At 41.6% G+C, this 26,343-nt stretch overlaps 1 protein-coding gene across 8 annotated transcripts in view; it reads left to right on the top strand.

The window, feature by feature from the left end:
- The window catches only part of Ncoa1 (nuclear receptor coactivator 1), a 257,999-nt gene that overhangs the window by 108,414 nt on the left and 123,242 nt on the right, over positions 1 to 26,343 (top strand). For 6 of the 8 annotated variants that reach the window (XM_085830180.1, XM_029484858.2, XM_085830181.1 and 3 more), the window contains exon 3: positions 15,641 to 15,789. The exons of 1 other annotated variant lie outside the window; for it this stretch is intronic. The gene's annotated coding sequence lies outside the window, so the exon portion shown is untranslated. Of the gene's footprint in view, positions 1 to 902; positions 1,055 to 15,640; positions 15,790 to 26,343 lie in introns of all 8 variants that reach the window. One more of the 8 variants, XM_021178633.3, reaches the window with a different exon arrangement.

Here is a 26,343-nt window from a genome sequence, read left to right as displayed (position 1 = left end):
AAGAGAATGGCAGTGACTTTACGTCTACCTGCCTATAACTGCAACATTAAAGAGGATGAGGCAGAAATCAGCTGTAAGTTCAAGGCCAAAGATACATGGAGATGGTAAGAGAATGGTAGTGACTTTGAGTGACAGAGATGAGGATTTTCTTTTTGGCTCATTAAATATTTATTTATTTATTTATTCTAAATTTTTGAGACAGGGTTAATTGTAGGCTAGACTAGCCTCAGATTCATCAGGCAATTGGGGCTGGCCTTGAACTTCTGGGGAGGCTGCCTCTATCTCTCAAATGTGTGAATTACAAGTATGTGCCACCACACTCAGTTGTACTGAGCTGAGGATGAAACCCGGGCATCCTGCATGTTAGGCTAACAGTCGACTAACCGAGCTGTATCCTCAGTTCCCAGGATATTGCCTGGATATTCAAATGTAGGCATTATATAACTAATAAGTTCATGATTGATGGAAGAGGATTAGAATTACTGAAATAATTTTGGAGTTAGATTTTTTTATAGGATCAGTAGAGCACTTGCCCAGTGTCTATGAGGACATGAGTTCTCAGTATAAAATATAAAAGAGTAAAAAATAGCTGTTATATGTGGTCTCAGCTGAAATGTCCCTTTTACTTATAAACTTTGTTTAGTCACCCAGTCTAAAGTTAAAGGGTAATAGAGGCATTGCCTCTCTTGTTCGTGGCTACATTCCCAACATTTGACACAGTGCCTACCACATACTGAGTTCTTAGATATCTGATGATTAGAATACTGTTACCAAAAGAAAAGATGTATGCTTAGTAAATTAAATATATAATTTACTTTTAAAATTCCTAGCTAATAGCAGCCATGTATTTTGTTAAAATTGCAGGACAGGCTTCATTCTATTCTTCCTCTTCCCATCCCCAGGGACTTTGCATGTTGCTGTGTAGAACAGACAGTTAAGTGTGGCCATATGGTAACACACCTTGTTACAGGACTGGAACTTTTCACTCCATAGAGATGGAGTTAATTACCGAAGCCTCTAAGTATATTCAGTGATCACACCTCCACATCAAAAGGTAATTTGTAATTTTGATATATGAAAAGTGAAATAGGAATACCTAGATAGAAATAATTTTATGCCTTAATGAGTATTTGCTACCTTTAGGTACAAAGAGGGGCTTTGAGTGCAAAAGTGGCTTTGTCAATTAACAATATGGTATAACAGATGCAAGCTGCTTAAAGAAAAAAATCAACACTATAAACACACATCTGACAAATATCTGCTAAACTTAACTAGTCAATAATGGATTTAATCTTGGTTTTGTTCTAGCATTTAATAAAATTTCTTCTAGCCTGTATTGATAATTATGATCCCTGAACAATGTTTTGTTTTTATTTTTGTTTGAGATAGGGCCTCATTATGTAACCTTGTGTAGCCTGGAACTTACTGTGTATACCTAGGTGGCCTCAACCTCATAGAGATCCTCTTCCCTCTGCCTCCCGAGTGCTGAGATGAAAGATGTGCACCACAGGGCCTGTGATAGTGCTCTAGCCTGATGTGGGTGGGCCCCTAACTTGTTAGAGCTAAATCCTTACAGTTCAGATGTTAGGGTTAGTTTTCAGTTATTTGAAGGTGGACTCAACCCCTAGGTGTTTTTGTTTTCTCTTACCTTGTTGGAAAAGGAAAGGAGTGGGGAGGACAAGGGAGGGGACAGAGATTACATTGTACAGTGAAGCTCGGAAATGGGTTTCTCTAGGTTGTAGAGACTCACCCAGCAGTTTTACTAACTTAATTGTTTTCCTTCCTCTCTGTGTTCTCAGATCTAAACTATCCACGTGGAAGCTTATGGATTAGTGGAGGAAGGTAGCAGTAGATACAGTCACCCAGCAAATCTGTGCATTTAAGGTGTGACTAAGAAAAGAAAGTCTGAGGAGCATGCTCCCAGCAGAGGCTATGTCAGGATGGAGTGAGGAGAGAGACTGGGGAGGACAGGTGACTAAAGCAGAGGATGCTATGAGGAAGTGAACTGGGAGTGAGGCTGGGACCCCATGGAAGGGAATGGGCAGTAATGGAGTATCAGATCGCATGTGTGTGCACTTGAGATTTCTTTTTTGACAAACTAAATGGTTTGTTTCCATGTATGTGATGTGAGAATGGAAGATGATTTCAGTGCAATACTGTGTACATGTTGGGTTGAAGCAATTGCAGGGTATAATGATCCTTTTGAGAAGGGAGAAAAGAAGAACATGCATGTGAAAAGAGAGTGGAAGAATTTGATGAAAACTTAGTTTTAAACCAAGGCTTTAAATTAATATTATTATTTTTTTAAAGCCAGAAGAGATTAGGGATAAAGATGCCTCTAAGCCTGACAACTTGAGTTCTATCTCTGGGATCTACATGGTAGGAGAGAAATATGTGAGCTGTGGCATGCACACATGCCCCCCCCCCCACACACAATAAATAAATGTAAAACAATTAAGGCAGAGGAACACAGATGTGGAACTTAGTGGAGCATAAAAATAGGAGGACTAGTCTTTTGAGACCAATCTCTAGGCTGAATGTGCTTACATTATATCTAGAATTAATAATGCTGGAATTTACTAGTCTGAAGCTTTCTGTATTTTTTCACATAAATGTTAGAGTGGTTGAAAAACTCATTAATCTTTTAGTCTTTGTAGTTGATATGTAGACTTTTGATGACACAATTTTGACTGTAAATTTATAATCTGTCTTTTTAAAGAGTAGATGAGAAATGGAATTCAAGATTAAAAAAAAAAAAGCCAGGTGTGGTGGCGCACGCCTTTAATCCCAGCACTTGGGAGGTAGAGGCAGGCGGATTTCTGAGTTCGAGGCCAGCCTGGTCTACAAAGTGAGTTCCAGGACAGCCAGGGCTAAACAGAGAAACCCTGTCTGGGGGTGGGGTGGGGGGGGAGTACTCTGGATTGATTCTTTGTATACATTTTAAAACCTAGAATATAAGCATCAGTATCTTCCTTGAAGCATAGTAAGAACATAAAACAAGATATGAAAGTATGTAAGTCTTCCAAAACAGAAAATACTATGGACTATTAAAATGATAAGTCAGGTGAAAACTGTGGGAGGGAGTTGGGAAATAGCTTAGTGGGTAAGAGCTGCATGGGACGATCTGAGTTTGAATCCCTAGCGCTCATGTTGGGAGAAGAAAAGAAAGCCAGCCAGGCATGGTCGCCAGTATCTGAGACCCCCAGCACTGGGGGAGCAGAGCTAGGTTCATTCTAAGGACTCACTGACTAGACTAAGAAACATGGTTAGCTTCTAGTGCAGGGAAAGATCTTTCTCAAGGCAATAAAGTAGAAAGCAGCTGACATCTCTGGCCTTCCTTCCCTGGATGTACACACCCCTCTCTCCACTCATTCACAGTCACTAACACAGACAACATACAGTAGGCACACACACAGCTCTTTATGGAAAATAAGATGGTTTATATCAGTTTTTGGAAGGTGGCTGCCAAGTAGAAGGGATAAAACTCAGTTGGTTAAGGTCTGCTTAATCATGTTTATCATGTGCTCTTTTAAGTCATTTAAAAATATTAAATGTTTCTTCTAATACTTCTTGGCTAAGTACAAATATTTGATCCAAGATTAAAAGTACAGGGTCACAAAGTAACATAGACTAGTTGGACTCTAGAATTGATACTTTTAATCCTATTCCTATACTCCCTCAGTTGTAAGAAAGGAGTCTGGGTGCCCATAGGCAGATGTTAATAGTTCGGATTCTGTTGCATTTATGGCACTATTGTGAGGCTGTACTGTAACACTAGTCTAGAATTTAATAATGCATTCTATTGTTGGAGGACAGTTTTGGGTGTTCCCACTTTTACCATTATAAAAACTAGGATGAGCATTCGTCACTTTCGTGCTGCTCATGTGCCTGAGAGAACTATTGCTGGCTCACATCGGGTCATACCACCATGCTTAGATCACATTTTAGCAGGATTCCCCTTGGAACTTTTCCTTTGTATACAGTTCGGCAGTTTGTACCAGTTCAAACATAATACAATTGTATTTTTCTAAAAATTCTCTAGATTCACTCAGATATTTTTTAATCTTGTGAAGGTTCTATGCTCCAGTGTAGGGGAATGGCATGGTCAGGAAGCAGGAGTGGGTGAGTTAGTGAACAGTGGGAAGGGGCAGGTAGGGGGTTTTCAGAGGGGAAACTAAGAAAGGGGATAACATTTGAAATTTAAATAAGGAAAATAACTAATAAAAAATCTGAAAACATGTATGAAGAAATGTTTTTGAAAGAAATTGCAAGAGTATCATAAATGAATTTTCTAATCAAAAAATTAAATAAATCTTTTAAAGAAATATGAAAAGGGAAACTAAAAAATGTCATTCTGTTGTAAAAAGTAAAAAACTTTATTTTAAAATCTTTATTACCAAGTCTCCTCTCTACAGAGGTACTACTAATAAGGCAAGTGACTACATACTATAACAAAATCAAACTTTACTTACTTCTGAATTATTATATTCTGAATATTAATATAAATGGCTTTATTTCCATTTTATTTATATCACTTTCAACTTAAGTTTAGGGAATACAACACTTTTGTCATTATTAATAGAAATAGCATCATTTCTCATGAAGAGCTTGTTTCTTCTAAGAAAAATCTGCCTTTGCATTATTTTTCCTATATCATCTTTTCTAAAATGTATTTGGCAAAAAATTAATAAGAATAGTATGGAATCATAATTTTATGCTACTGAAAACTGTTACAATTTCCACAAAGTACTAATGATTGGTTGTGGCTGCTCACTACTGAATGACAGACAGCATAGTTCGTCTAAGCTATTAGTCTGAACGCACTGGGAGTTGGTACTTACTTTTTTCATTTCTACCCTGTGTTTGTTTTCTGCTGCTGTGATAAAATGCTGTAACAAAAAGACAACTTTAGAAAGAAAGGATATAGTCTAGCTTATGGTCCAGAGTCCATCATAGCTGGAAAGGCATGATAGCCAGTAGAGAAAGTGTGCAGCAGCAGAGCAGGAAGCTGGGTGGCCATGCTTGTATTCAACACACAGGAAGCAGAGAAATAGAACAGGAAGTGAAACAAGGCTGAAAGTCTGCCCCAGTGACATACTTCCTGTAACAAGGCTCCACCTGTCTAAGGTTCTGTAACCTTTCCCAAACAGTGGGGCCAAGTGTGACCCACAAGCCAGCGGGGGACATCTCTTACTCAAATCAGCACACACCACAGCAGAAAGGAGATCCTAAGGAAAGAAAAAAATAGCTTATAATGAAAATAACCTTGAAGCTGTACTAATTTTTTACAATAATGTGAAATGCTTATATTGTAAGTTTTATTAATAACAAATGACTCTACAGTGTTTAACAGTTAATATAACTGGATAAGAGAATAATCCACTGATCTTAGAGATAAGTTTCTTTTAATTCATTACTAAAGCTTCTTTTGATAGCCATCTCATAAATCAGCTGTTGTTAATGGGAGGAAGCATTTTTGCTGCTTTCTCTAAAAGTCAGAATTCATAGTGCTAGCTGTGTGTACAGAGAGGCACTGTTTTCATCTGTGTCCCTTCCAGTCAAATTCTTGCCCAGGGCTTACTGCATATCACAGCTGCTTAAATTTTTCATTTAGCCAATAATTTCACTTACTAGCTGTTTTGTTTGTTCATTTCTTTGTTTTTTGCAAGACAGGGTTTCTCTGTGTAGCCCTGGCTGTCCTGGAACTCATTCTGTAGACCAGGCCACCCTCGAACTCAAGAGATCCGCCCGCCTCTGCCTCCCAAGTGCTGGGTTTAAAGGTATGCACCACAACCGCCCAGCTTACTGGCTGTTTTTAAAAGAGTGTCAGAAATGTGGGTTTTAAAATTGTCAAAGCTAAGATGTTTAAGACACAGGAAAAGAATTTTAAATGTTCTAAAATAAAGTAACAGTCATACTTAAAGCTAGAAGTAGCATTCAATACTTAATCCAGGAAACATGGTCATTTGAGCAGGTATTGAGTATTGGTCCCTTTCTAAATCACAGTTAAGATAACATCAGCAAAAATAAAATCAATGAGGAGTTTTTAAAGTCAAAATTAGAGAAAGAGGAAAATGTAAGCAACTATCACAAAGTTTTTAAGATAGGAAACAGCCTGAATACCAATAACAATCATGTGAAACCTAAGAAAAAGCAGTTTTAAGAGGAAAAAAAGAAGAACTAGTTAAATCTGTACTGGTTATTCTTCAGAGGGCTTTTTACTCTGAAGGGTGGGGACAAGGGCTGGCTGTTAGGGCAGAGTGTTCTGTGGGTAGAACTTGGTATTTGGAGGTACACAGGGGCAGGACCTGTTATGCCTCAAAGGGCTTACCCCCCCCCCCTTATTATTGATAAGTAATCAGGGGCCAGAAAAGGGGGTTGATGTTATCATTAGACTGCTTCCTGCTGAATGGGGGTTTCAAAGTCCTTTAAGTGAACTTGACCTTCACTATCAGCATATAATCAGGAGTCCCAGGCCTCTGGCTCAGTATCTAGGGGTTGGTAATCCTGTAATAGCAACTGATTAAAAGTCTGATTAAAAAAAAAAATCTTTGGGTCTGTTGTTGAAGAAATCTAGGCAAGAAGTTTATGAGGCAGTCTGTGACTAGTAGGATTAAGAAAAGGGGGAGAAAAGGGGCTTAAGAAGGGAAATAGCCAATTCCATGTTAGACAGTCGAGGAGTCACTGGCCAGAGACATGGAGCTGTTTTGTACATTTTTGGAGATCCATCTGGAATTGTTGGATCTTTTCCGTTACTGTATCTGACTAGTTGACATAGAAGGAATATTTCTCCTTAAGGAAGAAACAAAGACCACCTCTCTCTACTTTCAGTAAATCTAGTCTTTGCTGATTTTATAGCACCACACTGGCCAGTGAGTCTGTTTATCCCTGGAGTGTAAGGATGTTCTGAGCTACCTGTTGGAGATTCTGGATGCATCTGGGTGAAAACTGATGGTAAATACTAGGGAAGTAGTCAGTCCTGCTGCACCAGTGGTGACACCAGCAATGATTATACCTAAGACTACAAGAAAGGGTAGGACCTGAACCATTCATTTGTCATGTCATGCCACTATAAACCCTGTGATGGGAATCAGCAAGTGTCCTTCACTAGGTAACACTCATAATTTTGGAAAAAGAAACAGCAGGGCACAAGTCTTAGGCCATCCATCAGGTAGGCAGTGATAAACTTGAGCGCCACCAATAATCAAAGCATGTGAGTGTTCAAGCATAAGGGCTGAGGGCAGTGCTCAGAGCCAAGGTAGTGTTATAGTCTGAGGGATCCAGTGTGCCTATACAGTCAAGACAAGGGGCTAAGACAGTCTGAGAAAGCGACAAGACGGGAGAGAGAAGGGGTGGCTCAGGACACTTACAGACACGATGAGAGAATCTAGTAGTCCAATGGGTACGGCTAAATTCGTGGTCCTGAGTTTGACCTGGGAGGAACATGGAACCAGCACTCGCCAAAGCTGCCAGGCAGGGTGTCATCCGTCAGCTGGTATCAAATTAGGATCACCTAAGTTTGTCTCATGTTTTTTGCAGGACCAACATTAACAACCTCTTTAAGTTTCTGGCCACTTTGTACAGTGTTCTTCCTTTTGGTCATGGAGAAAACAGGTATAGGGGAAACCTTCAGAGAAGGAGAGATGGATAAAGGTGTTGTAAGCTAGTGAATCAGTCTTTGGCAGCCTGATAAGAGAGCAACTTCCTGACTCTGTTAGGATGGGCTGTTGGTTAGAGGTAGAGATGTCTCTTGAATGTTAAACATCCTTGTAAGTGCTACCCTGGACAGGTGTAGATAGGAAGAAGTACAAGAGGCTAGTGCAAGTTTAGATATAAATGATTTTCAGATCATTTGATTGTGCAGTGGCAGAAGCTGTCACCACAGAAAATTGAGCATGTCAATTTTGGCCTTTGAAATATACTGAGCTCAGGCTGTTTGTAATAACAGAATGAGGCTTTAATAAAATCTGAGTCCATGAACAGAGAGAGGAAGGATCACACTGCACTAGATGGATAAGCTCCAAGGTGAGTTGAGAGACCCAGGAGGGCATAGAGTAGCTGTGAGCCTTCTAGGGCAGAGCTAGGAGATAGGAGGGACAAGGTTGCAGGGCAGGGAAGTTTTGAGGCTTAGCAGGCAGTTCCTATGAGGAGGAGACAAGGAAACAGGGAGTTTGGTTCCAAAAGAAAGAGATGAGGAGCAGGGTCTTGATAACTAGAGACTTGCCTTCGTTGTGGGGTCTAGAGTGTATAGCAGGCTCCAGGACCTGAAAGAGGACATAGAGTAGACCAGGAGAGATGGATGGTTGGAGCAGGAGGAGGGAAGGGGAAACTGAAGAGATGGACTCTAGAATATGGAACCAAATATGATGGGTGGCAAAAGCCAGCAGAAACAATTTATCTGTACACACCTTAAGAGAGTCAAGTCAGTAACTTGAGTCAGTTAGAAATGTTGAGGCATGGGCATGGCTGAAAGGTAAGTATGCATACCTAAGGTAATGCTGCCTGAAGAGAGAGACCTCGGAAAGGGACTTGCACTTGGAGACTTTGCTGGGTTAGAAGGAGGGACAGGTGGTGAGAAGAGAAGCAGTAGTACACAACTTGAAGGCTAACCTCTCTGATTCGCATGTAAGGAGTAGAGCTATGGCCACAGATACATAGTTGCACGGAGGAGGTGTAACTTTAATGCCTTATTAAACAGGCATTGTTTTTAAATTCTTTTAAAAACTGAATCCAGTGACCAGAAAGCCTAGCAATAAATTCTGAGCCCTAGCTGTGAAAGCAGCCATAGAAAGCAGTGTTAGCAATGGTCACTTGTGGCCGGCAGGGGCAAAGAACGCAAAATCAAAACCACAGAACACAGAAAGCTCACACAGTCAAAGATGACCAGTCAGAAACAAAACACATAGTCACCACTATCATTCATACATTCATCTGGTTCTGACCGATTTCCAACGCCTTACAACAAAACAGATACACCAGAAAACAGAGACTGATGTGCACATAGAAAAACTTTCAAATAACCAGAACCAGGTGGGTGGACTGCTTTTCATCCTTTGCCCTGAGTGGGAGGGAAAGGTTTTTGTAATTGAATGAGAGGGGAGTTTGGCTATTGATGCTTGGCTATTGAGGGTTTGGGATGTCCTATACCTGAAAACAGAGGAATGAGGAGAGGACCAAAAAAGTGGCCCCAGTATCCAGAAGGCAGGTGACGGATGGCCCTGATTCTGTGATGACCACCCAAAGCTCCCTGTTGGAGACCAGGGTGGAGTACAGACCTACCTCAGTCATTCATGGCCAGACCTAAGAGGTCAGCTGTAGGATAATTTGGGCTTGATATTGTCATGCCACAAAGGACACAAGGACAGTCAGTGTCCCAATGTCCCTGTTCATAGTAACACGGCATGGTCAGAATGGTTTGAAAGGGTTTGGGCAGACTGGGGCAGTGGCCCTCCTGGCCACATTTGAAACAGGGACCCAGAGGCTTTGGGAGCCTAGGCAGTTGCTGAGGCCAGCTGAGAGGCCTTACCCAGAATCAAATATGTTTGGTTTTGGACTTTTTCTCCTCTCCCTTGGTATACCTTAAAGGCCACAGCTAAGGCTTCTACCTATGGAGTCAATGGTCTTTTCTCTAGATGTTTAAGTTTGGCCCAAATATCAGGGAAATTCTGGGAGAAGACATAGGTCAGAAGGAGTTGTTTTCCATCTGGGGTCTTGGGATCTAGAATGCAAGAGGGCCATTATAAGACGGTCAGGGAATTAAGGTGGGTTTTCATGTTTTTCCTGAATGACCTCTTAGATTTTATTATCATTTACTGCTTTAAGGGCAACCTTGCAGAGACTGGCCAGGGGGCAAGTTATAATTTTATCCCCATTGTAATTCCATTCAGGATCCTGGTCAGAGACTGCCTTGGCCCTGCCTGGGTGGTGGCATTAGTTTGGTAGGTCTCATCTGTGTGTGCCCTAGCCTGGTCCCAGACTCACCTGCACTCCTTGGGGAGAAGGTCGTTGGTGAGAATCATATAAACATTATGGAAGGTGAGGTTGTAAGATTAGGTAACATCTTGGAATTCTTTAATGAAGGTGGAAGAATTAAGAGTATAAGACCCCAATCTCTTTTCTGTTGAGAGAATTCACTTAGTAAGAAAGGGGTATGTACACTGACCAAGCATCCACCCCACCTCCCACAAAGGGAGAACTGTGGCCAGTTTTGGCCAGGTAAGGGGAGGTAAAGGGCATCCCATTGGTAGAATGAAGGAACTAAGGACTGCCAGTGGGCTGAAAATGGGTGCCTGAGACAGTTGACTTGTGTGGCCTATCACTAAGAAGAGAGTAAAGGAGACTAAAGAGGCCAGAGATGGAGAGAAGGGGCTGTAGGTTTAGGCCAGTAAGGGGGAGCTTTGGGGGTTGGAGTCATTACCACGATGAAAAATTGTGAAGAAATCATCTGGTCTGGACCTCATAGCTAGGAGGAGTTGGTTTTCTTGCTTGGCTTATGCCATGTGGTCACTTTTAATCAAGATGAGAGTGAAGTCATGTGGCAAAATCTACCCTTTCTAACCCTGATAAAGATGGCTATCAGTCAAGTAGCTGCTTCCATCCCAATGAGGGGACAGCAGCTACACAGTAGCAAGCCACATGTTTCCTTTAAAATTACCTATGTGTAGATTTTTAACCATCAACCTCAGTATTACTTTTTTGTGTAACTTTTTTGTTACAGATTTTACAGGGCTTTAATCATACCCAATATGCTTACAAAGATTTACCCCTTAGCAAAAGCGTCAGAGAGTTAAATCAGACCAAGGGAAGATGAGCTGAGTAGCAGTCGTCCGTCCGAATTGGGACTAGTTTGTCCCTTTATTTTGTTTTGCTCTCTTTTCTGTGTCACATAGTCAAGTGGCTTGACTAACGTGGGACAGAGATTTTGGAGGAAACCATTAAATGAGCATATTTAGGTCTAGAGGAGTGGAACTCCAGAGCCAGCTTTTAATTGAAGTGGGACAGCATAAAACAACAGTCTAATGCTACTCAGACCTAAAAGACACCTGAATCCCCATAGAACTGAATCCAGAAAGCTGAGAACAAAGAAAGCTTGGAAATAGGAAACCTTTGAGCTCTGGGTCTATACAGAGGGCACTGCAGGAGGGAACTGAAGATTCAGCAGCCAGAGAAGTGTGTGTGCCCACTGCAGCTGGACTAGTCCTTTGCTTCCCCCCCCCCCCCATGCACCACCATATGTCTGATTCCTGGCTCCCACTTTACAACAAACTTATAGATCCATCAGCAACAACTTCAAAGATAGGGCATTTACACCTTGTAAGTGTTGGAGAGAGACTATACAAAAACAAACAGGCTTGAAGGAGAGAAAAGAGAAACAGGGAATAGGGAATCTCTTTTCATTTCTTAGACCCAGAGGTTGCTAACAGTATTTGTAAAGGTCCTGAATAATATTAGGATCTAGGGTGCTGTACTGGCAGGTTTTGTGTGTCAGCTTGACACAAGTTAGAATTATCACAGAGAAAGGAGCCTCCCTTGAGGAAATGCCTCCATGAGATCCACTGTAAGGCATTTTCTCAATTAGTGATCAAGGGTAGGAGGGTCCATTGTGGGTGGTTTCATCACTGGGCTGGTGGTCCTGGGTGCCACAGAGGGACCTCTTTTTTGGGTCTCCTATCTACAAGGAATGGGTTTCTGGTTGCAGGTGGGTGGAGCCAGGTGTAATGCTAGTCTATTGTTAAACCCACCACCAGGGGTTCTTAGTAAATACCTGATTATGCTGTTCCTTTGGGCCTAGTGAAGAAACCTGTCTCAGAGAAATTCCCTTCCACTAACTCTTTCATAGTTAACCCACCTATTCCTTTGTTTGGATGAGACTCGGCTATTGTCCTAAATAATCACTATGCAGACTAGCCCTGAGCTATCCTAGCTCCGTTCTTTGTAATACCTAATTAGTTTCACTGTCTGTACTAGAAGTAAATTTGAATATTACTGAATAGGTAACATTCTCACTGAATTCCTACTGAATTCCAAGCTCATAGGCTTCAAGGATTTTCTGATGGAGGCTTACCTATGCCAAAAATCAATCTTTAAAGGCACTTATAACAAAAAAATACTGAAAGAGAGCATACACCATACTAACGCGGGAACAGGGTTTGAGTATGTGGACTATGAGAATACCAGTGTTCCAGGAGGCATAGTTTCCTTGAAACTCTTTGCCTCATGACTGCCTCCAAGCCTTTCGACCTGACAGGCAGACTTCACTGGAGTGGGCATAGCACCTGGGTTCTATGAGAAAGCAAGCTGAGCAAGCCACGGGGAAGCAAGCCAGTAAGTAGCATCCCTCCATGGCCTCTGCATCAGCTTCTGCTTCCTGACCTGCTTGAGTTCTAATCCTGACTTCCTTTGGTGCTGAACAGCAATGCAGAAGTGTAAGCTGAATAGATCCTTTCTTTCCTCCCCAACTTGCTTCTTGGTCATGATGTTTTTGCAGGAGTAGAAACCCTGACTAAGATAGGCGCCATTAGGCAGCCATTTGGGTTGATTATCTAAGGGCTATTGAGGCCACATTTGACTGCAAAAGTGAATAAATTTAAGGCCCTTCAGGTTGGGTGTCAGATATAGAGGCCGGAAACTTTCTAAAGGCATCCCAAGGGGTAATGAGCTGGTATGGAAGACATTGTTCCCATGGATGAGAGAGGGGAAGAAAAAATGTCACTTCAACCTGTAGTTGTGGCTGTTCAAGGGCTCAGGGAGGACCAGAGGAAGATACAAGCCATTTAGTGGGTCATCACCTCACTCAACAAGGGGTCGGGACTTAGCATGGCTAAGCTTAAGAGAGACTTCTGGTCTGTTAGCAGGGCTTAGTAGAGGCCAGAAGTTAAGAAGGAAACTTAGGCCTAGGGCAGGGTGGGAGGGGTGGAAAAGGTCAGGGAACAGAGTCACAAAAGCCAGGAAGGCCCAAAGGAGCTGTGGGATTTACAGGCAGCTCCAAAGTGAAGGTTGAAGAAGTGGGCAAGAAAGGACATGCTAGCCAGGCTGGGCCTGAGGCAACTGCAGGATTGCAGCTCCACGGGTTGGGGTGTGGGTCAGGTGATTAAGGCCACTGTAGCCTTTAAGACTGGCCTGCTGCACCAGGGGGTGCCAGATACCTGGTGGTCACTTCCTTGGATCTGGGAAGCATTTACACTGACTAAAGGGAAAACTTACCTAGTTACAGTGGGTGGATGGGTCCTGAGCTGTTCCAGCTGGAAGGTGAATGTGTTGTGGGTTGACTAGAGATGAGGGATAGGGGACCAATGCATCTTAGACCCAGAGGTGGAGCATAGACACCAGGAGGGCATATTTGAGTCTGAGCATCAAGTGTTATAGCTCTGAGGGAAACCAAGGAATACCACAAAGACACACCAGACAGCAAATCTCACACAAGAAATTTATTGGTAGGGGAAAACCCAGGTCTGTTCAGGTGAGAAGGAGCAGAGAACTGAGCAGAAGGTAGGGTTTATGTGGGATTTCTTTGGGGCAGATATTTCCAGGGTAGCCTGAGATCTGTGGTCTGATCTTGAAGCTCAGGGACTAGTGAAATTTTGTGTTCAAGGGATGGTGGGATTCTATGACAAGCTCAGGGGTTGATGGGATTCTGTTTTTTAGCCCTGGTCTTTGGCTTGGGTGAAGTCAGGGTGTTCTTTCATTGACCCTGGTCTTGGGGTAGGTCAGGCTCAGTGTGTTTTTCCTTTGTCCTTTCATCCTACACCAGGAGATCCAATACCCTCTTCTAACCTCCACCGGCACAAGACAACATGTGTTGCAGATATGTACATGCAAGCAAAACATTCAAATACATAAAAGAAAATTAATATACTTTTGAAAAAAGATTAAATAAAGAATTAAATCCTGTTTAAATGTTTGATACTACAGGATGCAAGGTGTCTTTGCATTTTTCAGAATTGATCAATATTTTGATACTTTTTACTTGTCAGTGCTGAGAAAGCTGCTTCACATAAATATGTAGTAGAAAATGGCAAAGCATCTTTAGGACCATTTCAGAAATTACTGGAAATTCTAACCCAATCCCAAATCAAAATTCATTTAATTATCTTTAAAAAAAAATTAAGTTGAAGGGTCTGGAAAGGAGGAGTCAACAGTCAGGAGCACTTGCTGCTCTTCCAGAAGCCTCAAGTTTGGTTCTCAATCCCATAGCAAGTCATAGCAAGTGGCTCCCATGCCTGTACCTTCAGTTCCTGAGGATCTGACACTACCTTCTGGGCTCAGTGTATACACATACACACAGACACAGACACAGACACACACACACACACACATACAGGAGGGAAGGGAGATGGAGAGGAAGAGAGAAGAGAGAGAGGATGGAGAGAGAGAAGAGATGTACACATAAAATAAAATTAATATAAGTAGCCATTTCAAATCATTTTTCTAAGAATACAATGAAAATACTGATTTGAGATTTAAATGCTGAAGAGTAACAGTTTGAAAATACTGCCTTTGTTTTTCATAATTAAACAGTTATATTCTCTAAGAGCAAAAAAAGTTTGTGTGTGCAGTCCAATATCGTGACTCATAGCATGTGCTGCCTGACATCTGAGCTGAGGTGTTTCAGACATCATTGTTAGCATGCTGCAGTGGCCAGGCACACATGGTGCGAATGTGCACAGTGCGTGCTAAGAACCAAAACTACAATGACTTGGTGAGGTGCAGTGTCAATGAACACTGCCAGAGCCATTTCAGACATGTTATGTGCTTAATTTCAAATTAGTTTCTGGTCCTTGAGTGTATAGAAACTTTTTCTGTGGTTCTCACAGTCAGTTGTATGAATATGGAGTTGCTTGCCACAGTTTATAAATTTGGAGTGTAGATAATGTGTCAACAAGTTTGGAGTCTTCCTAACTCTGCTCTGCACTCACTAACGACTGAAGCCTATTGGCTGTGGCTTCTCTTTAGTCCAGCATCCCAGCACTTAATAGGGGAAGCCTTGAAAAAGTTCCTACAGAGAAAATCTAAGCATGCGTTTTGCAGCTCCCTTCTCTGAACAACAGTCAGATCTACAATTTGAGTCTGTTTTGATCACTTTCCAGTGTCTTCACTTATTTTTATGTTTTGGCCACAGTTTATAACTCTTATCTGTGAGCAGATTAATACAGTACAAAAGAATGCATTATTATTGGAACAAGAGCTCAACTGACTTTAAATACAAAAGCATGTAAGCTTTCCCAACAAAAAATTTGAAAGTAAAATGTTTTCATAATTTCAGTACATAAGAAAATTACATAAATTGAAAGAATGAAATAATTGAAAACATGAAAAATTATGTTTTATAGGTAACAAGAACAATAAGCATGTAATGGCAGAAATGAGTTTAAAAGGCTTCTCAGTGGGTGGGTCTCTCAGAAAGTGAGCAGAATATGATTATGCATTCATTACCGTAGTGGCAAGATGTCTCAAATAACATCACTAGGTAGGTCTTTGCCTGTAAATTCGGATCTTCATCCATTGTGTTTTGAAAATATTTTCCATTTGACTTGAAAATTTGCATTTCTCTCATTTTCTAGTATTTTTGAGCTGTATTATTTCTTGAAGAATAAATGTCAATCTAACCTCCCATTTGCTTTTTTCTTCTCACTTATTTCAGTTGTTCGTGTAATTGACCTTAAATGAGGTGAGAGCAAACCGACTAGCGCCATCTCTGGACACACTGCATTACTCCCCCAGAAGCCACGCTCCAGAGCACTTTGACCTTATCAGCATTGAGGACTCATTATGAACAAAGGAGTCTCCCAGGTAGAAAAGTTTTAAAAACTTTTGTCACTGTAAACATGTGGAGGGAAAACCATTACCTGTGGAGTATTTTTTTTTTTTAATGGTAGTATGAGTTTGATCTGGGAAGCTTATTATAAAATAAGGTTATTGTAAAATAAGGAAGGGCTAGTATTCCTCAGTGGAAGTGTTGGCAAATAAGCAGTGTGTTTAGAATAAACAAGGTTAAGAGATAAAAGCAAGACTATCAGTTGCACAAACAATCTAAAGACTCTTATATATCAAGTGATACAGTTAACAGTTGCATGGTGGGCATAGACCTCAAGTAGATGATAACTGCTCTTGTAGCAGTGAAGACTGATAATGTGAGATTATGGATCCTTCAACAAACCTAAAAGAAGACAACCGCAAGAACAGAATCCCAACTTTAACAACAAAAATAATAGGAAGCAACAATTACTTTTCTTTAATTTCTCTTAACATCAATGGACTCAATTCTCCAATAAAAAGACATAGACTAATAGTCTGGCTACACAAACAGGACCCAACATTTTGTTGCTTACAGGAAACCCACCTCAGGGAAAAGGACAGACACTACCTCAGAGTGAAAGGCTGGAAAACAATTTCCAAGCACATGGTCTGAAGAAACAAGCTGGAGTAGCCATTCTAATATCGAATAAAATTGACTTCCAACCCAAAGTTATCAAAAAAGACAAGGAGGGGCACTTCATACTCATCAAAGGTAAAATCTTCCAAGATGAACTCTCAATTCTGAATATCTATGCTCCAAATACAAGGGCAGCCACATTTATTAAAGAAACTTTACTAAAGCTCAAAACACACAATAGTGGGAGACTTCAACACCCCACTCTCATCAATGGACAGATCCTAGAAACAGAAACTAATCAAAGACACATGGGCACTAACCGAAGTTATGAAACAAATGGATTTAATAGATATCTACAGAGCATTCTATCCTAAAACAAAAGGATATACCTTCTTCTCAGTGCCACATGGTACCTCCTCCAAAATTGACCATATAATTGGTCACAAAAAAGGCCTCAACAGATACAAAAATATTGAAATTATCCCACCCATCCTATCTGATCACCATGGACTAAGGCTGATCTTCAATAACAACATAGATAATAGAAAGGAAACATTCATGTGGAAACTGAACTACACTCTACTCAATGATTCCTTGGTCAAGGATGAAATAAAGAAATTAAAGACTTTTTAGAGTTTAGTGAAAATGAAGCCACAATATACCCAAACTTATGGGACACATGGAAAGCAGTCCTAAGAGGAAAACTCATAGCTCTGAGTGCCTCCAAAAGAAGCTAGGGAGAACACACACTAGCAGCCTGACAACCCACCTAGATGCTCTAGAACTACAGGAAGCAAATTCACCCAAGAGGAGGAGAAGGCAGGAAATAATCAAACTCAGGGCTGAAATCAATCAAGTGGAAACAAAAAGACTATTCAGAGAATCAACCAAACCAGGAGCTGGTTCTTTGAGAAAATCAAGATAGATAAACCCTTATCCAGACTCACTAGAGGGGATAGGGACAGCATCTTAATTAACAAAATCAAAAATGAAAAAGAAGACGTAACAACAGAACCTGAAGAAATCCAAAACATCATCAGATCCTACTACAAAAGGCTATACTCAACAAAACTAGAAAACCTGGATGAAATGGACAACTTCCTAGACAGATACCAGATACCAAAGTTAAATCAGGATTAGATTAACGATCTAAACAGTCCTATTTCCCAAATAGAGGCAGTCATCAATAGTCTCCCAACCAAAAAAAAAGCCCAGGACCAGATGGTAGTTTAGTGCAGAGTTCTATCAGACCTTCAAAGACCTAATTCCAACTCTTCTCAAACTATTCCACAAAACAGAAACAGAAGGTACTCTACCCAATTCATTCTATGAAGCCACAATTACTCTGATACCTAAACCACACAAAGATCCAACAAAGAAAGAGAACTTCAGACCAATTTTCCTTATGAATATAGATGCAAAAATACTCAATAAAATCCTTGTAAAACCGAATCCAAGAACACATCAAAACGATCATCCACCATGACCAAGTAGGCTTCATCCCAGGGATGCAGGGATGGTTTAATATATGGAAATCCATCAGCGTAATCCACTATATAAACAAACTCAAAGACAAAAACCACTTGATCATCTCATTAGATGCTGAGAAAGCATTTGACAAAATCCAACACCCCTTCATGATAAAAGTCTTGGAAAGACCAGGAATTCAAGGCCCATACCAGTAGCCAACATCAAACTAAATCGAGAGAAACTTGAAGCAATCCCACTAAAATCAGGGACTAGACAAGGCTGCTCACTTTCTCCCTATCTATTCAATATAGTACTTGAAGTTCTAGCCAGAGCAATTTGACAACAATAGGACATCAAGGGGATACAAATTGGAAAGGAAGAAGTCAAAATATCACTATTTGCAGATGATATGATAGTATTTATAAGTGACCCCAAAAATTCCACCAGAGAACTACTAAACCTTATAAACAGCTTCAGTGTAGTAGCTGAATATAAAATTAATTCAAACAAATCAATGGCCTTTCTCTACACAAAGGATAAATGGACTGAGAAATAAATTAGGGAAACAACACCCTTCACAATAGTCACAAATATTATAAAATACCTTGGTGTGACTTTAACTAAGGAAGTGAAAGATCTGTATGATAAGAACTTCAAGTCTCAAGAAAGAAATTGAAGATCTCAGAAGATGGAAAGATCTCCCATGCTCATGGATTGGCAGGATTAATATAGTAAAAATGTCTATCCTGCTGAAAGCAATCTACAGATTCAATGCAATCCCCAACAAAACTCCAACTCAATTCTTCACTGAGTTAGAAAGGACAATTTGCAAATTCATCTGGAATAATAAAAAACCTAGAATAGCAAAAACTATTCTCAACAATAAAAGAACCTCTGGTGGAATCACCATGCCTGACATTTAAGCTGTACTACAGAGAAATTGTGATTAAAAAAAAACAAAAAATAAACAAAAACAAAACTGCATGGTACTGGTACAGTGACAGACAAGTAGACCAGTGGAATAGAATTGAAGACCCAGAAATGAATCCACACACCTATGTTCACTTGATCTTTGACAAGGGAGCTAAAACCATCCAGTGGAAAAAAACATAGCATTTTCAACAAACGGTGCTGGATCAACTGGAGTTATCATGTAGAAGACTGCGAATTGACCCATTCTTATCTCCTTGCACAAAGCTCAAGTCTAAGTGGATCAAAGAACTCCACATAAAACCAGAGACACTGAAATTAATAGAGGAAAAAGTGGGGAAAAACCTTGAAGATATGGTCACAGAGGAAAAATTCCTAAACAGAACATCAATGGCTTGTGCTGTTAGATCAAGAATTGACAAATGGGACCTCATAAAATTGCAAAGCTTCTGTAAAGCAAAAGACACTGTCAATAAGACAAAAAGGCCACCAACAGATTGGGAAAGGATTTTTACCAATCCTAAATCTGATAGGGGACTAATATCCAATATATACAAAGAGCTCAAGAAGCTGGACTCCAGAAATTCAAATAACCCCATTAAAAAATGGGGTCCAGAGCTAAACAAAGAATTCTCCACTGAGGAATACTGAATGGCTGAGAAGCACCTGAAAAAATGTTCAACATCCTTAATCATCAGGGAAATGCAAATAAAAACAACCCTGAGATTCCACCTCACACCAGTCAGAATGGCTAAGATAAAAATTCAGGTGACAGCAGATGCTGGCGAGGATGTGGACAAAGAGGAACACTCCTCCATTGTTGGTGAGATTGCAAGTTTATACAACCACTCTGGAAATCAGTCTGGCAGTTCCTCAGAAAATTGGACATAGTACTGCCGGAGGATCCAGCAATACCTCTCCTGGGCATATACCCAGAAGAAGTTCCAATGGCAATAAGAACACATGCTCCACTATGTTCATAGCAGCCTTATTTATAATAGCCAGAAACTGAAAAGAACACAGATGTCCTTCAACAGAGGAATGGATACAGAAAATGTGGTACATTTACACAATGGAATACAACTCAGCTATTAAAAAGAATGAATTTATGAAATTCTTGGACAAATGGATGTATCTGGAGGATATCATCCTTAGTGAGGTAACCCAATCACAAAAGAACTCACATGATATGTAATCACGATACGTGGATATTAACCCAGAAACATAGAACACCCAAGATACAATTTGCAAAACACAAGAAAATCAAGAAGAGGGAAGACCAATGGGTGGATACTTTGTTCCTCCTTAGAATAGGGAGCAAAATACCCATGAAAGGAGTTACAGAGACAAAGTTTGGAGCTAAGACGAAAGGATGGACTATCCAGAGACTACCCCACCCAGGGATCCATCCCATAATCAGCCACCAAAACCAGACATTCTTGCATATGCCAGCAAGATTTTGATGAAGGGACCCTGATATAGCTGTCTTGTATGAGGCTATGCCAGTGCCTGGCAAATACAGAAGTAGATGCTCACAGTCATCTATAAGATGGAACACAGGGCCCCCAATGGAGAAGCTAGAGAAAGCACTCAAGGAGCTGAAGGGGTCTGCAGCCCTATAGTGGAACAACAATATGAACTAACCAGTACCCCCAGAGCTTGTGTCTCTAGCTGCCTATGTAGCAGAAGATGGCTATCTTCTAGTCGGCTATCACTGGGAAGAGAGGCCTCTTACATTTGTTCGTGTGTGAAAATGAAGCCGCATCGGTACTTCTGTGATACTGAATTAACCTTAATTCTGCTTTTTTGAATCTCAATGTTAAAAAAAAACTATTGCTTTATTAATAACACCTGGCTAGCTGATATTCTCCCAGCTAAGTAATCCAGGACCTACCCTGCTTACCGTCGGATAGCAGACTCTATGGGAATGTTTAGTGGGTGTGGCTGCCCACATAACTTACCGTCCGATAGCAGACTCGATGGGAATGTTTAGTGGTGTGGCTGCCCACATAACTGATAGTCTTCCTTTGAGATTGATTCAGTTACAGAACTCACGTAAACAAGAGCATTGCCAGGGCTTTTCTCAGCTTGTGTGAAGCCTTGCCTGGTTCTGCCTCCTGTTCTCCCTCTGACTTCACATCCTAATATTCCATCCCCAGTGTCATTACTGCTTCTCAAAAAAAAAAAAAAACAACAACAAAACGCACTTCTGTTCTGCCTTAGTTTCCCCTTACTTCATTCCACCTCCCTCTGCTCACCGGGCACACCAGCTTCCCTAGCATACCCATGCATTAAACACAGTTTTTCCTCATTTTTCTCCAGAGTACTTACCAGTTTCATAAATGTGCCATATACATTACTTTTAAGATGATGACATTTATATCCCTCAAAATAAAAAGAAACTATGAGAACAATGATTTATAAATTGTATTCATAGTTGGATGTCCAGGGCCTACCCGGGTGGTTATTGCATTCATAGAGCTCAGTGCACATTAGAGCTGCGTGAGTTGGATTACTCCCCACAATGAGGCCAGTTTAAACATGTCCCCTAATTGTGCCTAAAGTTACCTTAGCTAGGAGCAGAGCATGTGACCATGAATTTTTATTTTGATTCTTATTGAGAATAAAACTAAAGTTAATATCTGTAATACATTTATGCATATTTTGCAAAATATATAGGTTATATGTGTACTATATAGTACTTAAAACTTCCCAGCACTTAAACAGAGGCAGAGACAGGTCAATCTCTGGGAGTACAAGACCAGTCTAGAGTACATAGTGAAATGGTACCAGCCAGCCGGAGGACAGAGACCTGCCCTGCAGAGAGCGCCATCTTGGCTCCGGGACTCCGCCGAACTTAGTCTACAGGTTAGAGTGAGGACCACAGAGGCAGACAGCTTCTGGGACAGGCGGGAGCCACAGAGCCGCTGAGGCAGCACCCTTTTGGGGCCGCAGACATCCGGCACCCTCCCAGTCGGAGGACAGTGACCTGCCCTGCAGGGAGCGCCATCTTGGCTCCGGGACTCCGCCGAGCTTAGTCTCTACAGGTCAGAGTGGGGACCACGGGGGCAGACGGCTTCTGGGACAGGCAGGAGCCACAGAGCCGCTGAGGCAGCACCCTTTTGGGGCCGCAGACTTCCAGCACCCTCCCAGCCGGAGGACAGAGACCTGCCCTGCAGAGAGTGCCATCTTGGCTCCGGGACTCCGCCGAACTTAGTCTACAGGTTAGAGTGAGGACCACAGAGGCAGACAGCTTCTGGGACAGGCGGGAGCCACAGAGCCGCTGAGGCAGCACCCTTTTGGGGCCGCAGACATCCGGCACTCTCCCAGTCGGAGGACAGTGACCTGCCCTGCAGGGAACGCCATCTTAGCTCCGGGACTCCGCCGAGCTTAGTCTCTACAGGTCAGAGTGGGGACCACAGGGGCAGACGGCTTCTGGGACAGGCGGGAGCCACAGAGCTGCTGAGGCAGCACCCTTTTGGGGCCGCAGACTTCCAGCACCCTCCCAGCCGGAGGACAGAGACCTGCCCTGCAGAGAGTGCCATCTTGGCTCCGGGACTCCGCCGAACTTAGTCTACAGGTTAGAGTGAGGACCACAGAGGCAGACAGCTTCTGGGACAGGCGGGAGCCACAGAGCCGCTGAGGCAGCACCCTTTTGGGGCCGCAGACATCCGGCACTCTCCCAGTCGGAGGACAGTGACCTGCCCTGCAGGGAACGCCATCTTAGCTCCGGGACTCCGCCGAGCTTAGTCTCTACAGGTCAGAGTGGGGACCACGGGGGCAGACGGCTTCTGGGACAGGCGGGAGCCACAGAGCTGCTGAGGCAGCACCCTTTTGGGGCCGCAGACATCCGGCACTCTCCCAGTCGGAGGACAGTGACCTGCCCTGCAGGGAGCGCCATCTTGGCTCCGGGACTCCGCAGAACTTAGTCTGTACAGGTCAGAGTGAGGACCACAGAGGCAGACAGCTTCTGGGACAGGCGGGAGCCTCAGAACCGCTGAGGCAGCACCCTTTTGGGGCCGCAGACATCCGACACCCTCCCAGCCGGAGAACAGTGACCTGCCCTGCAGGGAGTGCCATCTTGGCTCCGGGACTCCGCCGAACTTAGTCTGTACAGGTCTGCTGACAGAGGATACTCAGAATCCCCAGAAGAACAACCTCTGAACAGAGACAACTATAACAACTCCAGAGATTACCAGATGGCGAGAGGTAAAGGTAAGAATCTTACTAACAGAAACCAAGACCACTCACCATCATCAGGACCCAGCACTCCCACTTCGCCCAGTCCAGGGCACCCCAACACACCTGAAAAACTAGACCTGGATTTAAAAGCATATCTCATGATGATGGTAGAGGACATCAAGAAGGACTTTAAAGAACTACAGGAGAACATGGCTAAAGAGTTACAAGTCCTTAAAGAAAAACAGGAAAACACAACCAAACTGGTAGAAGTCCTTAAAGAGAAACAGGAAAACACATCCAATCAGATGATGGAAATGAACAAAACCATACTAGACCTAAAAAGGGAAGTAGACACAATAAAGAAAACCCAAAATGAGGCAACACTGGAGATAGAAACCCTAGGAAAGAAATCTGGAACCATAGATGCAAGCATCAGCAACAGAATACAAGAGATGGAAGAGAGAATCTCAGGTGCAGAAGATTCCATAGAGAACATGGGCACAACAATCAAGGAAAATGGAAAATGCAAAAAGATCCTAACTCAAAACATCCAGGAAATACAGAACACAATGAGAAGACCAAACCTACGGATAATAGGAGTGGATGAGAATGAAGATTTTCAACTCAAAGGACCAGCAAACATCTTCAACAAAATTATAGAAGAAAACTTCCCAAATCTAAAGAAAGAGATGCCCATGAACATACAAGAAGCCTACAGAACTCCAAATAGGCTGGACCAGAAAAGAAATACCTCCCGACACATAATAATCAGAACAACAAATGCACTAAATAAAGATAGAATACTAAAAGCAGTAAGAGAAAAAGGCCAAGTAACATATAAAGGCAAGCCTATCAGAATTACACCAGATTTTTCACCAGAGACTATGAAAGCTAGAAGATCCTGGACAGATGTTATACAGACACTAAAAGAACACAAATTCCAGCCCAAGCTACTATACCCAGCCAAACTCTCAATTAACATAGATGGAGAAACCAAAGTATTCCACGACAAAGCCAAATTCACACATTATCTCTCCACGAATCCAGCCCTTCAAAGGATAATAACAGAAAAAAACCAATACAAGGACAGGAACCACGCCCTAGAAACAACAAGAAGGTAATCCCTCAACAAACATAAAAGAAGACAGCCACAAGAACAGAATGCCAACTTTAACAACAAAAATAACAGGAAACAACAATTACTTTTCCTTAATATCTCTTAATATCAATGGACTCAACTCCCCGATAAAAAGACATAGACTAACATACTGGCTACACAAACAAGACCCAACATTTTGCTGCTTACAAGAAACTCATCTCAGAGAAAAAGATAGACACTACCTCAGAATGAAAGGCTGGAAAACAATTTTCCAAGCAAATGGTCTGAAGAAACAAGCTGGAGTAGCCATTCTAATATCAGATAAGATTGACTTCCAACCCAAAGTCATCAAAAAAGACAGGGAGGGGCACTTCATACTCATCAAAGGTAAAATCCTCCAAGAGGAACTATCAATCCTGAATATCTATGCTCCAAATACAAAGGCAGCCTCATTCATTAAAGAAACTTTAGTAAATCTCAAAGCACACATTGCACCTCATACAATAATAGTGGGAGACTTCAACACACCACTTTCACCAATGGACAGATCATGGAAACAGAAACTAAACAGGGACACAGTGAAACTAACAGAAGTTATGGATCAAATGGATCTGGCAGATATCTACAGAACATTTTACCCTAAAACAAAAGGATACACCTTCTTCTCAGCACCTCATGGTACCTTCTCCAAAATTGACCACGTAATTGGGCACAAAACAGGACTCAACAGATACAAAAACATTGAAATTGTCCCATGCATCCTATCAGATCACCATGGACTAAGGCTGATCTTCAATAACAAAATAAATAATAGAAAGCCAACCTTCACGTGGAAACTGAACAACACTCTTCTCAATGATACCTTGGTCAAGGAAGGAATAAAGAAAGAAATTAAGGACTTTTTAGAGTTCAATGAAAATGAAGCCACAACATACCCAAACTTATGGGACGCAATGAAAGCATTTCTAAGAGGAAAACTCATAGCTCTGAGTGCCTCCAAAAGGAAACTAGAAAGAGCACACATTAGCAGCTTGACAACACACCTAAAAGCACTAGAACAAAAGGAAGCAAATTCACCCAAAAGGAGTAGACGGCAGGAAATAATCAAACTCAGGGGTGAAATCAACCAAGTGGAAACAAGAAAAACTATTCAAAGAATCAACCAATCAAGGAGCTGGTTCTTTGAGAAAATCAACAAGATAGATAAACCCTTAGCCAGACTCACTAGAGGGCACAGGGAAAGCATCCTAATTAACAAAATCAGAAATGAAAAAGGAGACATAACAACAGATCCTGAAGACATCCAAAACACCATCAGATCCTTCTACCAAAGGCTATACTCAACAAAACTGGAGAACCTGGATGAAATGGAGAAGTTCCTAGACAGATACCAGGTACCAAAGTTGAATCAAGATCAGGTTAATGATCTAAACAGCCCTATATCCCGCAAAGAAATAGAAGCAGTCATTAATAGTCTCCCAACCAAAAAAAGCCCAGGACCAGATGGGTTTAGTGCAGAGTTCTATCAGACCTTCGAAGAAGATCTAATCCCAGTTCTTCACAAACTATTCCACAAAATAGAAACAGAAGGTACTCTACCCAACTCATTCTATGAAGCCACAATTACTCTGATACCTAAACCACAAAAAGACCCAACAAAGATAGAAAACTTCAGACCAATATCCCTTATGAATATTGATGCAAAAATCCTCAATAAAATTCTTGCTAACCGAATCCAAGAACACATCAAAACAATCATCCATCCTGACCAAGTAGGTTTCATCCCAGGGATGCAGGGATGGTTCAATATACGGAAATCCATCAACGTAATCCAGTATATAAACAAACTCAAAGACAAAAACCACATGGTCATCTCGTTAGATGCGGAAAAAGCATTTGACAAGATCCAACACCCATTCATGATAAAAGTCTTGGAAAGATCAGGAATTCAAGGCCCATACCTAAACATGATAAAAGCAATCTACAGCAAACCAGTAGCCAACATCAAAGTAAATGGTGAGAAGCTTGAAGCAATCCCTCTAAAATCAGGGACTAGACAAGGCTGTCCACTTTCTCCATACCTATTCAACATTGTACTTGAAGTCCTAGCCAGAGCAATTCGACAACAAAAGGAGATCAAAGGGATACAAATTGGAAAAGATGAAGTCAAAATATCACTCTTTGCAGATGATATGATAGTATATATAAGTGACCCTAAAAATTCCACCAGAGAACTCCTAAGCCTGATAAACAGCTTCGGTGAAGTAGCTGGATATAAAATTAACTCATA

Source organism: Mus caroli, unplaced genomic scaffold (assembly GCF_978045245.1).
Source record: "Mus caroli unplaced genomic scaffold, Mus_caroli_1 scaffold_14, whole genome shotgun sequence".
NCBI lineage: Eukaryota > Metazoa > Chordata > Mammalia > Rodentia > Muridae > Mus > Mus caroli.
Note: the sequence above shows the minus strand (reverse complement) of the source record. Positions and strands in the feature narration are given on the sequence as shown.